The sequence below is a fragment of the Ips typographus genome, linkage group LG1 (assembly GCF_016097725.1).
Source record: "Ips typographus isolate SLU linkage group LG1, UJ_Ityp_2.0, whole genome shotgun sequence".
Lineage (NCBI taxonomy): Eukaryota > Metazoa > Arthropoda > Insecta > Coleoptera > Curculionidae > Ips > Ips typographus.
In genome coordinates, this window is record NC_138422.1 from 4,213,531 (window position 1) to 4,224,591 (window position 11,061).

Genomic DNA, 11,061 nt, shown 5'->3' on the forward strand with positions numbered 1-11,061 from the left:
CAATTTTTCTGAAGTGAAAGTACTGGTCCTAAATAATTATGTAGCCGCGAGAACTCTAAAGTTAGAATCAATATTGACAAACGGATGACAGATTCGGATTTGGCTTGTCAAATAAAGTCAAAAATTCTTCTCATCTGCGCAGGGCCAAAAGTCGAGCAAAATTTGTAAATTTGTGTTATTAAAATGTTTTTAGATCAATTAATAAATTATAATATTTTTTTGTTAATAACCTTATACCGATTCTCAGTAGTTTTTGGAATATGTAAGTTTTACTATACATTTTTTTTCTAAAAGTGAAATTCGAATATTTGTTATTAACATCTAATAAAAGGATATATTTTTCAATTAAACCGTACAGGTGCAAATGAGTTAGAACCAGTTTTTCATGTTAATCTCCTAAGTCCAGAGATCTCTTGGTTATTAATATAACTTGGCGAACACGATAATTGATTACATCAAAATTCTATTAATTTTAAAATTAATATTATCGTGTTAATGTCGAATTTTAAAATTGTTTCATACGCAAACAATGGAATGTGAAGTAGTTAACACGTACCTACGCTTCAAAACTTGCTACCACAAGTACCATCACTCAATACTAGTATTGTTCATTTAATTACAGCCCCAGCGTAACATAACCATTATCGGTAGTGCAAAAGAACAGGCGTAACCAGTACGGCGAGGTCATACGTCAAACTAGAACCCGCAGTACCCAGGAAGTGGGTGGTACTGAATAACTGCATTTCTTGGACCCTTTGGGTACTGTTCATCCGATCGATGATAGTTAAGCGAATTTTCCGTTAGAGTACCAGCGCAGGGTGTCAATATTAAAAGGAATTCAACGGACGAATGCCATTTCCACTTGGATGGTAAAGCAGATCGTTCGTATGCTGAACAATTTCACTACAATGAGCATTCCTATTGTACAGAAAAAAACTATGTTGTTAGAAATTCTCAATTGAATCTCTTTCAATTGACGAGGCAAAAATCCGAAAAATTCCCATTAGCTCGAATAAAATCCGATCAATCCGGCCAGGAAACGAAGAATCGGTCTGAAATCCCATATTTGGTTCAGCAAATAGCCTCTCACCAAAGCGTTTAGTTAATTAGAGGAATTGAAGAATCGCAGTTAAACATGACAAACGTTTAATCACTGGCTAATTGATATCTTGTTTGTTATTATTCGAATGCACATTGGACCAGAGCTTAAAGGTGATTGCCCAGTAAATATTATATAAAAATGGTTTAATTAAGTTTCAATCTGAAGTGAAGAAACACGGTTCTATAATTACGTTTTCAAACTTTCGTTAAACCAAGTAGTTTTGTAAAGATTACGCTCGACTGTCTTATAAAGATGTATCTAAAAACCCTGCAGCATATTACATTTAAAGTAAATGGTCTATTTGCAGAGGTTTTACTTATTTTTGTGAATCGATCTAATAAAAATCACTTTCCACTTATTTTACGCTCGATTGGATCACTTTCTTCTTACCACAAGCCTTTTTGTACGTCTGCAATCGTTGTTTTTTAGATATTTACGTCGTCTCACTAGCACTATTACGGATTCGACCATGATGGGACTAAATTTTTCTATTGTTTTCTTTTGTTTGCCGTCGGTATGACTTTATTATTTTGTGGAAGACGGAAGGTGTGTAAAAGGAGAAAGCTCGCAAAAACTTGTGGCGTAATTTCAAAGCTGATTGAGCGCACAGTAATTCGTCCAAAAAGTGCATCCGCCCTATTGCATTTATTTAATTAATTGAGACAAAGAAACTCGTGTTTGTTTATCTAATAAGCTTCTTAGTGTAAGATATTGCAGAAAATTTATTTTTGTTGTATGGAATAACGGAGCTTGTTATGTTTTTAATTGCGGTAGAAAAGAAGAATTAATTTCAAATAAAAAGGCAGTTGCCGCATAACTAGAAATGTAATCGTGCTTGATGCAAATTTTTACACTCCAGTTTTAGAACCAAATTGCCTTATTAGTAAAAAGGTTTATAGTAAAATTACAATAGACACAAAAATTCAAGTGGTTTAAGTTTACGAAAATGAAGGATACACTTTCCTATATTGCGGAAAAGACTTTCCATTAATAATTTATTTTTTTCCTGTAGCTTTAAATGAAAGTGTTTCTTCACTCTCTATGTAAATATTATCATTAAGTCAAACAGTGCATTTGAATTAATTGCATCTGCATGTTATTATGTACTACTCAATAATCACTATGTGTACCAATTAAAAACCATCAATATTAGTAGCCTGAATTTATTGCTTTTTGTTTTATTAACTTTTTAATATACATAAGTCTCATTAAGGCTCATTATTGGTAAAAACAGTTTTTTCGAATCGTGAAAGTGTAAATAACTAAATTTTCTTTGCCACTCAGCTGAACACATTATGTATTGTGATGGATATTGTCGTATATTTAATTAATGATTTCTCATTGTGTTTATTATTCGGGTTTTTTTCTGTGGTTGTGTTAGCTTTGGAACTTTGCCTCTTTTAGTTAAAAAGGAGCGACCTTTCTTTTTTGAAGTTTTTTGCATCTCGTAACGGCTTAATCTTCGCTCGTATGGATTACCCGCATTTTTCTTTTCTTCTCTTTCAATTCTTTTACTTTTCTTATCTCCTTTTAAATACTCTTCTTTTACTCTAATAAAATACAATTTTTGGAGCAAAAGTCATCTTACAGTTTTGCTTTTTTCTTGTCTTCCCTTTTTTAGAATTTTTTTTTACTCCAGGTCTCCAGTAGAATACATTTTTTGGAGCAAAAATCATATCTTCTAAATTTGGCACCTTATTTTCTTCTTTTCTTCTCTCCTTTGAATTCTTCTTACATTACTAGAATGCAATTCTCTATTGTATATTTAAATATATTTTTGGATAATTTTGTAAGGTTTGTAGTTTTAGTTTTAGGTAAGTCACGTGTGGTATTTGAAAACATTTTATGGTGACCTGGTATCGGCCTTTATCAAAGTGTGTGAGCTGGGTAGCAAATGAGACAAAACAGGTAGTTTTACATTGTTCTGCGTCAAATAGTTGTAATCATATTGTGGATTATGATTATTAAAACACAGAAACACACTCGAAACAACGACATCAAAATCATTGTTGTCAATATTTGGAATGTAGAGGCCTTGCTATTTAGTAGTACCAAAAAGTTGACTATTGAATAGCAAGGGCTGCTTTATCTTTACCTTAACTTTCTATTTTTTTAGATATTTGCTTTCAGAACCTTGAGATGTGTTTTTGTTATATGGCCAAATTTGATAAAATAGAAATTAGTTGTGAACGAAATGAATGTTGAAGTTGTGCTTGTAGATTTTGAACTTTAAGTAGCAAGCATTAGGGTGACGTCACAAATTTGCTACCAACATAAAGAACAAAAACAAACAATGAGACATGCCCATTATCAGTAGCTTTAACGTTACTTAACAACACTTGTTACTGTCTTTCTATACAGGGATAGATAGCAAGACCCGTTGTGAAGTAATTTTAATAAAACATTATTTAAACAAAGCCAACCTGAAGAAAAAGAAAAAAATAACATATAATTAACAAAATGGGGGAAAAATCCCATTTTGTGGGCACGGGAACCGTTATTACGACGGAAAAACTTAACAAAATTCGTTAGTTCTTCTAAACTAAAACAAAAACTAACCAAGTGTTGGGTATTATTATAAATATAATAGAATAAAAAAGTTACAAATGAATTTGTAATAATGAGTAATCTCTTTAGTGTTCCCATGAAATAACTTTATTTCTCTAATTTTCTTCCTATTTTTGAGATACCTAAGAAGAAGTTTAGTTAACGCTTTATTTTGTGTAAGTGCGAATTTTCTATCTGTATTCCTTTCTTTCTCCTTATTTACTCCCTATTCTATTTATCTCGTTTACACAGTTGTTTGACTTTTTGTGTATAAGTATAACAAAAACTAAAATGTTACTTTTCTGTATATTATTATGATACATACATTACAAAACTATTAGTTATATATTTAACTAATACTTTTATCATACATCTGACACTTTTACATTTCTATCTGTCTACACATCTGTTTTTCGTCTGCATTAATCTCAAAAAATTGTTTATTTGTTTGTTACTCTGTATACTAATTTATCTTTCTGGTTTACTCGTCATAATGACGCCTTATTCTCTACCCTTTGCATTTTATTTATTATACATATTTATTTATTCTTTTTCTGTCGTATTTGATCTATAATTTAACTATATTTACTAACACACCTTCCTTATTCAAATTCTTAAAGCTTACTTGTCTGATGTTTTTATTGTTTCTACTACTCTCTTTGTCTACAATCATCGACTAATCATCTATACATAAAAACGTATTTTTTTCTTACTAATAATATTATTCTTTTGTCTCAAATTCATGTTGCTTGCCATTTCCTTTGAAAAGTACATTTTTCACTCATGCCTCTAGCTTTGTTCTTGATTTCACTTTCTTACTTAACATTAACATCATCTTCATACAGTATTTATAACAAAATTTTCTTATCTTTTTAACTAATTAGCTCACTGCGATCAAGCATTTATTTTGTATTAACCTTGTATTATGTTTTCTATAGGAAACCGCAAGTAGTGTAAAACACTAAAAACTTCAAGGTTTTTGTGTATACTAATATTTTCTTAACCTTTCTTAATTCTGTTCTATATAAGCTTTTAGCAAATATTTTGCTGATTTATTTTACTTTATTTAATCTGTCGCACCTTTGCATTTAACACTTATTTGCTTTAAGGCGTAATTTTCTGCAACGTTTATTACCTTAGCTTACTTTACAAAGCGTTATTGCTATAAATAATTACTTCTGTTTTCTCGACCATTTCTCTTTACACTATTTTTCATTACTCTGCTTTTTTATATAATGTTATTTTTATTTCTCTTCCTCCCTGCAAAGCTTTTTCTCAATTTTCTATATTTTAATACTCTCTCAAGTTTTCCAGCATCTCGTGTTTTTTTGCTAAATTCACAAATAGTAAGGTTAAGGGGGCGAAAGAAATTCTATTAATCACTTTGTACTATATTTTTTCTAGGCGTTTAACAAATACTTTGCTTGTTTCTTTTACTTTCTTTAAACTATAATTTCTTTTTTATTTTTACCGCTTACCGCCTACTAAAAGCGTTATTTCTTCTCTCTCTCTCTCTCTCTCTCTCTCTCTCTCTCTCTCGCTAACTCTTTATCTTATTCTCATTTTATCCCACCAAGATTCTGTTCTTCTTGTGCTGGTTCTAATTTCTTCACCATTTCTGTCTATTTATTTTTTTTTATTTATTTTTTTTGCTTTTGCTTTGTTGAATATTAATACAACTTCTTTCTTCATTTTAATACTGTATTAAGTTTTCTGGCATTCCTTCAACAAAGTATTTTTATTAGTTGGGCTGGAAGTACTCTTACATCATATTAGTTCATTTGAAGTATTTATCATGCTTCCCTTTTATTAATATAATCCGCAAATTTAAATATCACATTTTTTGATATACGTTTTGCTGTTTGTATATGTGATTGACGCATAAACTAATTATTTCACAACGCATTTCATTCATTATAAAGCCGTGGTATTAGCCAATAAAGGTTTGATATAACCCTAATCTGTATTTACGTGCCCCAGCGCTTATAACCATAATTATGTTACCCGTCAAACAATTAAACTTTACACATGTAGCTTATAAGGAAAAATTGGAATCTGGGCGTTTCGCCATTTTGATTAATAATCCTAGCACGTCTACCGCACATTATAATCATATTAATACGGCGAGCTGCTATCTTCAATCTCTATCTAAAAAGGAGTTTATTAATAAGCGCATTGAATGGCTATGAAGCGTGAGTGATTACCACGAAAGTATTATTTCTACTGGGCGAACTATTAATTAGAGCCAAAGGTCAACAAGAAAAAAATGCCTGGCATTCGCATTTTTGTCGGTCACGTTACGTAACTTTTAGTTGTTTCTGCATAGTTCTAATGGTGTGTTATTGAATACTTTTAGAGATAAAATCAAAGTCAAGGGTACGGCTTCTTTTGGCTACTTTCGATATCGTGCCTGTAAATTTGTTCCTGATTTGAAATATGACCCGGCGTGCGTCAAGGCTTAATTTTTCATCGCCACGCCCTAAAATAGTCCTAAAGGCTCAACAAATTACTGAGATCTCTATCAGGAACAGAAACGCACAATCTCTTACTTAATCCATTGACGCGATAATAGAAACGTAGAGTTTAAAAGTACCTTAAAGGTGAGTCGACATTGGGGGATAAATCCAAGTGGAAAATGTGCTTTCAGCAAAATCAAACGGCAAAAATAATTGTTTCGAGCCTCAGAGGCCATTAACGAGACAACAAACTGCCCGATAAAACTGAATTACGGCAACCCATAACGAGAAGTCAGGTTGGCCCACGCGACGGTACTTGAGGCACTCCCATATACACTATTTATGATGTTTTGATTTACGGTGTTATCATCGTTAGATACTTTTTATTATTGCGATTTGCACGACACCGGGGGTTGATGGTCCTTGTTTGCTTTTCATACTTCTTCATATGTCCAGAAAATCATATACCCATTTCCGTTTTTTAATGTTAATTTTCATTGAAACATTTTACCTCAACTTTCTGTTATCAATTTCTTTAACATCTTCATCCTTTACTTACTGATTTTTTTATGATAACTTATAACTCTTTATGCCAACTAAAACTGAAACTAAATGAATACTATCTTATCAGCAACAATCTTATTTTCAATTACCTACATTCATTTCTATAAATTCATCATGAAATTAAATGTGTGCATTTTAATTTTTCATCTTAGATGCTATTTGCCATTTCCCCTTTTAACTTTCTTTACTCTCTCATCCTTTTTTCTGTTTTACTTATTCTTCTCTTCATTCCACAACTCTTTATATCTAGTTACCCTTTTGTATTATTTTTTCTATTAATACTTTTATTCCCTGGAGAAGGCAGATATTTAGGAAACGTTATTTTGTCTTGGTATATTTCTTTTCAAATACTTTCTTATCAACTGCCGCTTTGTAATGGATTGTACATACTACAACACTGTTGTTTCTTGTCTTGTTCTATTTTAAATTTATCTGTATTTTCTGCATTTTTGAATGCTACATATGGCGACTTTTCTAGTGTTTTGCATTCTTTTTAGAAACACTTGATTAGTCTACCTTATTTACTGCATGTTTTGCAATTTTCTCTCATCACCTATTATATTGTTTACATTTTATTGGCTTAGGTTTTAGGTACTATACATTCTTTTATTTGTTTTCTGCTTTGCTTTATTCTCGTGTTTTAAACATGTGATGTATTTATTGATTTTTTTTTAATATTGCATTGAATCCTAATAGATTAAGAAACCCCTCTTCTTCTATTCTTTTCTTGAATTGAATTTCTTTTTCTGGCTTTTTCTTATTTCTATAACTTGGAGTATATTTTTCTCATAATGCCATTTAGCTACCAATCATTTTTGATTTAATTTTTTTCACGTTTTATTTTTTATTCTTAAATGAAAATAAAGCAACATTTTTGTAGATCTAGCTAATTAGCAAAGCACTTTTTTACCTATTGCACAGTATATTAATTTGTCAACTTTGACTTTATGCTCAATCTTTGCATCTTTGTAGTGAATGACTAATATTTCTTTTTTCTCACTTTTACTTTCTTTTTCTTTTTTTGTTTGGCACATTCTCCTTCTCCTTACACACTAATTTCTTACGAATTGCGCTAAATCTTACTTTTCTTCCATTTAATATGGTTTTCAGTAATTTTGTTAATATGAGCACCGATTTATCGAACAAAATCTGCTTTTAGCAACTTTAGTTTTAATTTTCTTTTTATTGTTCTCATTCTCCTTCTCTGCTAATTATTCACTTGCACTATCGAATGTTTTAATAACTATTTTAAGATCTGTCACTTTCATAATAATTAATATTAACTTAATATTGAATTATATTTTCAGTCACGTTTCTAAACTGTTTTTGCTTCCACGTACTTTATTCTTCTCTATTGCTTCCTTTTAACAAATGCATATTGGGTAAGTTTTATAAATATTTCATGTAACAATTTTAACTAAAATGGTGTGAGTCTTGTAAAAGTAATATGTTTCAAATCTACCAAAGTGTAAATGACAACATCTCGAAATGTTGTTCCTTCAATTGACAAGTTTAAAACATGAAACTTAGCTTTTCTTTCTTGATTTTCTATCGTTTTTCTTTTTTAGTGCTTAATTTAAACTAAACCTAATTTACTGCATGTTTAGTAAATTTATCAATTGGCTCGTTTTATAGAAAGATAGTCAACACCTGATCGTCTTAAAGACAAATATGGCCTTTCTTTATCTAATTCTATTCTGTACTATTACACAATTTCTATTATGAACCAACTAGTCCAGTGGTTTTACATATTCAATCTAATTCCTAGGTAATTAAGGTACACACTTGTTCCACTATACATAATAAATTAAAGTCAAATTTACATTTACCATAGTTATGTAACAAAAATTAGAGTTTAATTTATGACAAGTATATTTATTGCATAATGGACTCTAATTCACTTTTATGACGTTTCTTTTTCGAAACCATTTGGTTTGACATAAAATTATATTATTTTGCTATATTTTACTAACTTTTGTAATCTTACTTAATATTATGTTTTTTCATAAAACTAACATAAAGCCACTTAATCTCACTTGTTCGTGCTTTCCTTCCTTTCTTCTTTTGCTTCAATCAACTTTTTTGGTACTGGTACCTTGGCAATAGTAATTTCAATAATAAAAAATTACAGATTACAAATCCTAATACAATTTTTATACTGAACTTTTTTTCCATCATGAAGAAGGTAAAGGGGTGAGTCAAGAAAAATGGACAACCCTGTACCTATGCTATTAGAATTGAAAATACTATTATGTCAAACATGTGGCAAAATTTTAAATAAAATTGAATGACGTATCGATGGAATAGAAAGGTTATGAATGTGACAATTAAAGGAGCAAACGTCACATTTAAAATATTTGTTTATTATGATACATTGTTACGTCATCCTATTTTTGCTTGATTTTCTGCATATAATAGTAGTTAAAAGGCTCATTTTTTGTATTTAATCTGAAGCTCAATAAAATAATATGTTAAATTTTACTGTACAGTTTGGGCCAAATTGGACACATTTAAAGGGGAAGTGCTATTATTAATAGAGATAGGTAAAAACTGATCCGTTGGTGTTTGAAGCTCAAATTGTCACCATTTGACAGATGTAGGGGTTTTCTCAGAACTCGTGTTTTTCTTCAAAAATGTCTAGGGTCTTCTAGGTGCATTATTTTTTATTTCTGATAATACATTTCTACAGCAACTTTTTGCGTAGAATCCAGTAGTGAAAATAGTTTTTTTTTGGACACGGTTTTTAAGCACATAAAAATTATTATTTTCTTCAAATGGAACACCTTATATATTATTTCATTTTCGAAAAGATCTTAAAATTACCATTCTAATGACATATAACACATAATATTTCAAAATGTTTCTTTTTTAACGATTTTTTGTTGCTTAACCTTTTCTCAATTTTACAATTTTTTCTATCTAATGCATCATTGAATTTCACTATTGCTTGACATCTCTAAACCTACGCTAAATCTTTATTACAGGTCACATTCCAGCGCTAGTCAATCATCTTTTACAACCATTGGCAAAGCAAACAGGCCGAAACATTACATAAGCGCGGCAATTCTCCACAGCGGCAAAATAACAATTTCCTTAAAGTTTTATCTAATGCCAGTGATCAAATAAGGTGAAAAGCAATATATTGTGGGCAAGGCTTTGTATAGTACGGCATTTTACATTTTTATCTGATATTTCCGCGCATCGCTTGTTTTGGGCTCGGTGCTGCAGCTCTACCCATTCGCACCAATGGCTTTAGCCGCCTTTAAATACTAGATTTTAATTGGTTAAATAATTTTACAACTTCTGTTGAATGGTTTTATGAATTATTCAATTATTCAAGAGTCGAGAAACTTGTATTAGTCTATTAATTGAAGAGTTATAAATTTAAAAGTACACCTTATTGAAATGTGTTCCTTTTTTACCTTTTCTACTGCAAAATAGTTTTAATAGATTTTTTTTTATACCTACTGCATTTTTTACACAATTTTACTATAGCGCACATTAACAGCACATATATGACCTGAGCACTGTTCTAACTTTAACTGATAAGAAAATCAACCTGAACTAATTCCTACAACTTAGAAACTTTAAAATGTACTTAAATTTGATTTAAAACCGTTGCTCCCCTAGAACTTATATTATTAGAGTTGTGTTCCTATATCAAGTTTTAAACATTTTTTTTCGTTTTTGGAAAAAGTGTTTTGTGCAATTTTTGTAAGTTACCTTTTAGAGTTTAAGTTTTGTTTTTTTTTTGTGTAAAATACTTATTGTGTAATATACGACTTAGACTTGTTCACTGCCGTAAAGTAGGTATGTTTCGTAACTGCTTGGTTTGGAAACTCTTCAAAATAAGAGATCACTTTTGTCTTGTTTAATATCCACAAAAATCATGGTGAATTTGAATGTAAAGTTCTTTTGAACATCTCAAACTTCCACATACATTGTAATTAGTTAAGTTTTTAGTCAAACGTGGTTACCAATTTGTACATTTTTATAAAAGTAGTAAATAGTTAGCTTAATCAAATTAATCCAACTTTGAACAAAAGTTAACTCTTCTTGCATTTTTGGCAAGACGCATCCTTGATTTTTGTAATAATTCCACTGGGGATATTTTTAATCTTGTATATTTATAACGTCTTTTATAAGTTTAGTTATTTGAGTAATAAAATTTTAATTCCAATCTTAACGTTTGCGTTTTATTTCCTCGTTGAAGTCGACAATAACTTTCAACAAACTATCTCCCATTAAACATTTACCATAAAATACCCTGTGGATTGCGAGTTTCGTATTCTTGTCTAACATTGCCGCTAATCGAGTACGGTAGCTTATGGTAAAGTGGAGTATCTTGTAAATAGGCCCTAAGATCATCTTAAGATAGGCGAAGCGCCCATA

General features: G+C 30.4%; 1 long non-coding RNA gene across 1 annotated transcript; it reads left to right on the forward strand.

The window, feature by feature from the left end:
* Nucleotides 1-344: 344 nt before the first annotated feature.
* Nucleotides 345-10,855, forward strand: LOC145726543 (uncharacterized). Its single transcript, XR_014177615.1, has 2 exons — nt 345-9,888; nt 9,943-10,855. It is a non-coding gene; the product is annotated as an uncharacterized LOC145726543 (long non-coding RNA).
* The last annotated feature ends 206 nt before the right edge of the window (nt 10,856-11,061 follow it).